Genomic DNA, 7,319 nt, shown 5'->3' on the forward strand with positions numbered 1-7,319 from the left:
TGGGGCCCACTTTGCATGTCAGCGATGTTTATCGCTAATGACATGCAAAGTGGGCGTACCCAACCAGTTAGCGACTGAAAGCAGTCGCTAACGTCGCTATCGCCTATTAGCAGGGCAGGCGTAGCGTTGGAAATATTCCCGCTAAGCGCGAATATCTCCAAATACTAACACCTGCCCAGACCAGTTCTTAGCCATGTTATCCAATGGGAGGTGGATAACATGGCTAAGAGCATTTCGTCGCTAATGCGTGAATATCGATGTATTCTCAGCGATATTCACGCATTTCGCCCCTATCGCTGGATATTGTAGCACAATGGAGAAAAATGTTGCTAAAAGCATGTTTTATCCGCTAACATATCCAGCGATAGGCAGCCGTAAAAAATTGTCGCTAAGCCTATTTAGTGATAATTATTGCTACTTGTTGGTAATATGCCCCTCTATGTGGATGCAAATATTTTATTATTCACTACATTGTTTTATTGGGTAAGATAAACATTGTGATTGGATTAAAATTATATTTCTAAAATGAAAGTTTTCTTTCAATCCAGTTATAACAGGGAGGACAGGAATAATTGATTACCTCGGGAATTTTTTATCAATTGTGATGTTGCCTTAGTGTCAATTAGGATGGAAATATTTGGAGTAAAGGTGAAGAGAATAAAAGAAAGAGCATAGGGTATAGTATATTTTTATTTCCCAAGATAGACAGTACATTTTTCTTTAATTATGTGTGTTAATTGTTCATTGACCAGATGCTCTGGGGAAAGGCGTTGTGCTTCTAAAGAGTGCCTATTCATTCACTATTAAAGGAGAAAGTGTGAGATTTCTACGCATAAAAAGTAACTTGAAATGGAATTTTCTGCTTGGGCTACTTGTATTAATTGTTTTGGTTAATGGCTTGCTTCTGGTTTTCATTAGCAGTGGGTTAAAACAAAATTAACCCCAGACATTGCAGACCGCCAGTCACAACATAATGTTGACATATTTTAATTTGTAACTTTCATAAAAGGCCACGCTCTGCTTCCCGTCTGAATGTCACGGGGTTGAGCCGAGTCATGTATACAAGGACTTTACAGTGATCTAATAACACTGAAGATGACTTCCCGGTTTCCTAATTTCCCACATCCTTATGATACTGTTGTAGAACCAGATTAGAACAGATGTCTGTTCTCACCAGATTCATTTGTCTTTTCAACAGCCAAATGCTTTGAGCAAATTTTATTAGTTGAAAAATAATAAAAGGTCATGGTGTGACTTTTAGGTCAAACACTAATATAAACATGCCTGCTCGGTTTTCTTTCTGTGCTGGCCACGTGTTATAAAACTGCGCTAAACAGAATATCATTTTTTGTGCAAATATGTTTCTTAATGCGACTTCATTTCTAACATTGTCCGTCGATTCTTAACTGAGTTCTACTTTGAGAAGCATATTTTGTGGTACGGAAAATACAATTGGTACTAAATGAATGGAAAAATGTTAGATTTCACAATGCTATATGCAACTGTGTTTCAAAAGATACATAACTACGGGGCATATTATCAAGGGGGTTTATCTCCGCTTTTTTGGCTTTAAAAGCCAAGAAAGCAGAGATAAAGTTATCTCCCTATTTCCTAGCTGTCGCTAACACTAGTTAGCGACAGCTAGTAGGAGATAGCGACCATCTTGGGCCCCGCTTTGCATGTCAGTGATATTTATCACTAATGACATGCAAAGTGGGCGTGCCAAGATGTTAGCGACTGGAAACAGTCGCTAACATCGCTATCTCCTATTACCAACTTTAGCGCGAATATCTCCAAAAGCTAACACCTGCCCCTGAGCAGTTCTTAGCCATGTTATCCAATGGTAGGTGGATAACATGGCAAAGAGCAATAGCTCGGTAATGCATGAATATCGCTGACTTTTCAGCGATATTCATGCATTTCGGCCGATTTTTATCGCTTAGGAGATATACCTTGATAATAGCAAGGTTCCTAAGCGATAAAAATCGCCGCAGCTCGGCGATAAAAATATTGCCGCTAAACCAACATAGCGATAATTATCGCTAGTTGTTGGTAATATGCCCCTACCTTTCTTATGAGGAATAAGAGAAGTTTGGAGTATTTGTCAAAGACTATGGTGCATATTACGAGTTTGATGGTCCATAGGAATGCTGAACCTGTGGTGGCGTTCCGACCATCGCCACACTGTGGGATCACCTGCAGTATTTGGACTGCCACAAGACCACTGTCACTGCTGGTATCAAGGATCCAGTGCGGCTGAGGTAGGGCTGGTTGAGGCAGGAATATGCAGGTGGTGCCTGTACAGCACCTCCAAACATATTACGATTTGCCTCACCACCACTGTTTTCATGGCATAGGGTCCCCTGCCACCTCTGGGCCCACGGGTTCATGCGGGGGGCACATGTAGTGCCCCCTTGTATTTGCACCCTCAGTTCCTGCACTGTGTATGCCGCATCGTGCAGGTAGGATTCCACACAGTGTAGGAATATGCTCTTGGCACTCTGAGAGTGGAGGTCTTCATGTCAGGCTCTTCAATGACCCGGACAGACTGCCATTGTCAGACTGCCACAGCACCGCCAGTCAAACCAGAATTTGACTCCTAATCTGACAAAGGTCTGGAAGCAGGCAAAGATTTTGCCTCTTTTAAAAAAGCTGTCGCACGACCCACTTAGTCCAGTGAACTACTGTCCCATCTCCTGCCTGCCTTAGCTAAGGTTTGCGAGAAGGTGGTGAACAAACAACTCATGGAGTTTGTTGAGAGAGACGGCCTGTTGCATCCGGCCCATTCAGGGTTTAGAGCCTTTCACAGTACCGAATCTGCCCTGGTGGAGGTTTTGGAGGCAATTAGGGAGTGTCTGGACACCAGCAGGAGGCCAGCATTCATTTTGCCTGACCTGTCATCAGCATTCGCCACTGTCCCTCACTCTCCTCCTCTCGCGTCTGAGATCGTTGGGTTGGGTACTGCTTGGGGCTGGCTCAGGTCCTTCAAGGAAGGACAGGTCCAGCAGATCTGGCTTACCCTCTCCTCTTCCTCTTCACAAGTTAGTGACCACAGGAGTCCCCCAGGGGTCCTCCCTTAGTCCCCTCCTTTCTAACATTTATGTTACACCTCTGGTGTATCAGACCGAGGACCTTGGGGCTAAGGTTATGGCTTATGCTGATGACACCCAGCTTCTCTTTACTTGGGATAAAAATGTGGACTCTGTTTCCTCTGCTCAACACTGCTTCTCTTCCATTTTTAATTGGCTAGCTGCTATGCAACATAAGTGCAATGAAGAGAAGTCTGAGATTTTCCTTTTTGGAAAGTTTTCTTCTAATTTTAAGGAAACTCTTTGGCCACCTGAGTTCCCTCTTCCCACCTCGACAGGGAAGCCCACCAAGAATCTGGGGGTGTGGTTCGAGGAGAACCTTTCCTCTTCTACTCAGATCAGGAAACTTGCAGGGACCTGTTTTGGCCGTTTGAAAACGTTAAGGAAGTTTCTCCGTCTCCTGCCTAGGGTGGCAAAAGAAACTGTTATCTGCGCCCTTATTCTGTCTTGGCTGGACTACTCTAACGCCCTTTAAGTTGGCATCCGGGCTATCTGTTAAAGAAGCTTCAGGAGGTCCAAAATGTGGCAGCTAGACTTATTCTTGAGATTCCTGCTAGGATTAGCGTGAGATCCCACCTACGCTCTCTGCAGTGGCTTCCTGTAGCCAAATGGGTAAAATTTAAATCTTCAGTTATGGCCCATCGTGCTCTTCATGGTCATGGCCCTATCCACCTGCAAAATCGCTTTTTTTTTATAATCCAGCGTGACACCTGCATTCCATGTCTCAGTGCCTTGCCCAGGTCCCCCGCTTTAAATGTCAGAGGCTTGGAGGTAGCTCTCTTGCCTGGAAAGCTGCTTTTGCATGGAACGCTCTTCCTTTCGCCCTTCGGAACATTCAGGACCCGCTGATTTTCAAGAAGAACCGGAAAACACATCTCTTTGTTTAGTACTAGACTTTCGCCCCTCATGGCTTCCCACCAGGACACACTTGAGTATCTGTGCATGCTACAAATCAAAATAACATAACATAACAAACAGCCGCACCACAGGTCTGGTGGTTCCACAGTGGATCGCACGTTGCAACGTCCACTGTGGGACCGCCAAACTTGTAACGAGGCCCTATGTTTCTTTAGCATGCTCTGCCATCGTGTCTCCCTTAAGGCTGAGTGAATTTTCCCACTGACGTGACTTCCACAACTCCAACTGGGGGTTTCTGCACGTTAAAATTTGTAGGAGACGGTAACATTACTTAATGGTCTGACTTTCTTGTTCCAGTCCAAGTGAATTTGAAGTGAGCATGTGGGCTTTTGCAGAATTCAGAACATTAATTCCCACTGTTGGAAACACAGCCATTTTACTTATATTTTCATTGACGAAAGACCTACTTTTTCTATTTGTTCTCATCCCGCCCCTTTGTTTATAGTCACCACTCCTATTCGCAAGACTGTATCATTTTTGGGCTCCTGCCAGAGACAATTGACCTGGTGTTCTTACATTCCGAAGGTGACATTTAGTTTGTCTTTCCGGCCATCCCACTCTGGGGTTTCAGCTGAGAAGTGTGGGCTGAGAGGCAGAGCCCTGCTTCTGGTACCCAGTCTCTAAGCCTTTTTCATGTGCTGTAACTGTGGGAGGGTAGGGGTGGGTGTGAGGGGATGAGGGGTGCAAAGATTCCCTCTTCAGGCACACACCTTCCACAGGTGATTTTCCTTCTGGGAGTGCCATTTCAAGATGCCACGGTGACACCACTCCTTCGTTCTACCTAGGGAAGAGTCCCTGAGTCCTTGCTTAAACAGGCAGTGCACCCATCTCAGAACAAACCAAATAAATGCCTGCTGTTCAGCCCACTTGGCTGCAGTGCTTTTGCCCACATGAGCGCAGTTCATCTCAAGCTTGTTATGTCCCTGTTGCAAGGTTATCCTGTGCCCTGACCACCCCCATGTATTTGCTCACTGGTACTAATGGTAACTGACTGACTGTCCCTGGGCTCTGCCTAACCAGAAGTAAAGCATGAGCTTCAAAGGAAGATTAGGACAAAAAGAGAAGGCCAGGTCCCCTACCCCAATCCCCCCTGAACCTAGCCAGATGACAGGCTTAAGGAAGGCATTCACAGGTTCAGTTGATGCTGAAAAGACAGCTGAAGTATGTGTAAGACAGCAGTGTTAATTCAATGTACGAAAAGATCACAACAATAACCTCATCACACAGATCACTCCACTGAGAAGGTCTCCCATAACCTGCATAGAGACAAGGTGGCCCTAAGTTTACTGTCAGTAGCTGCACGGATAGCCACCTTACCCGACCCCACCTACGGCTAAGGACATCTTAATCCACATTGGTCCTGATGGGAACATCATCCTCAGATTGCATGTCTACAACTCAACTAAACAGTGAAAGGCTTAAGAGGTCCAGGCAAGCTCCAGTCCATGAAAATGAGGCGTCACATGTGGCTAAAAGATAAGGCACATGACACTACCCAAAATGTTTTTCACACACAAATAACAATGTATCACAATATGTGATCTCCCACATATGACCACAACTAATGTGTATTTCATTCTCTGATATGTTTCATCAGTCAGTGAATGCACCTTCAACAGTGGACATGCGTAGTCCACATTAAACCACAATCCCACATCAATGCTATCAAGGAACATTTTGTAAGACACAACTGTAAGTGAACATAACATGAACATATTTGGAAATGAGTAAAAATTGAGATCAATGTCTCTATATATGTCTAATAAACCCAACAATGTCTACACACTCCGTTCTATGTGCATACATCCCCTGCATTATCAACATGAATTAACATTGTCCTGTACACATTACCCGACACATACAAATGTGTCAGGTAAGTAGATCCTTATATCATGGATCATACACTTGTGCAGACGGTAAGAAAATAGCACAACAAAAAAATGATATACATGCCATCATGTAGGCATAAATATAGATGGTTGCCATCTTACAATGCTGTACATACCCCATGTGCCAAGGCCAAGTATGGCTCATTGCTTTCATCCTATGTACACTGTATACAATGCCACATGCAAAAGATCTCCAGGGCCAGAAACACAGAATTTGGGGATAACTCCTGACACAGAGATGACATGTGGTCTGTGTGGTACAGCTGACACACACAACATCAAACATGAGTAGGTGAAATGTCACATTATACAGCCATGTCTCTGTACAACTCTGAAGACTGACGTGTGACTTGACTCACCTTTGGAACAGAAGCACAAGGAATACGTTTTGACCAAACATTATACACCTACGTCAAGACCTTCACATGCAACAACACTGATAATCCTTAGAATAGGAGTCACCTAAAACATTATTGGTGAAACTGCTGCTTGTAACAGAAGAAAAATGTTAATGCACAATGTCTGACTTTAGACTATACTCACCCCCTACTTGCTGCTGTTGGTCCCTCAACTGTCTATTATGCTCCGGGTAGGCCACTGCCAGGTTGTGGGCCATTAGGGGAGTCAGGGTCTGATGCCCGCCCCTACCATGTTGGAAGGACTCCTCGAATGGACCTCCGGGATCTCCTGGTCCAGCATCTCAGGTCCTCCCAGTCCTTCTTGCAGTGGATGCTGCATCAGTGACAGACCCCCATGGGCTGCACTCTCCAGGTAATGGCTTTTTAAAGCCCCTGCTTCTCATGGCCGTTGACCTGTATAGATACAAGAGATGAAGCGAGAAATTGTAACTGCAAATAAATGGGTCAATGTCGGCCTCAAACACATTTTTGAGACATCTAGCACAAGCAAGTAACACATCTTAATACACTACATTTGTTCTCCTCACATGTTTAGCGCCATATATATGGGTATAGACACTTTTTTTAGTCACTGGCAGACTATCCTTAATCCTTGTTGTGTACCACACTGACAAAGACAGCCCACCAACATCATGCAGGCCAGGGCCATCCTACATGTAGACTATTGTGAGCTAATGTGTGACACACTACACCACACCATTCACACCTTCTGAAGGGCAACATTCTTGTGCATATTCGTACACACCCTGTAACTGCCTGATCCATTACCTACATGCATAAAGTACATACAGACTAACACCACAGTACATAGTGACATCAAACACAAAGGTTACAATGAATGGGATCGCAAGTCTCACTCTGACAGATACCACTCTGGAATAGTCTGGTCATGTCGACTACAGAATGAGAAAATATACAATGTGTCACAGATTTTGAGTGGTTGCTACTAGGGGATAGTGTGGAGGAGGAATTTCCTCTGTGACAGTGCTGGCTATTCGAGTAAG

The sequence above is a fragment of the Lissotriton vulgaris genome, chromosome 3_1 (genome assembly GCF_964263255.1).
Source record: "Lissotriton vulgaris chromosome 3_1, aLisVul1.2, whole genome shotgun sequence".
NCBI classification, from domain to species: domain Eukaryota; kingdom Metazoa; phylum Chordata; class Amphibia; order Caudata; family Salamandridae; genus Lissotriton; species Lissotriton vulgaris.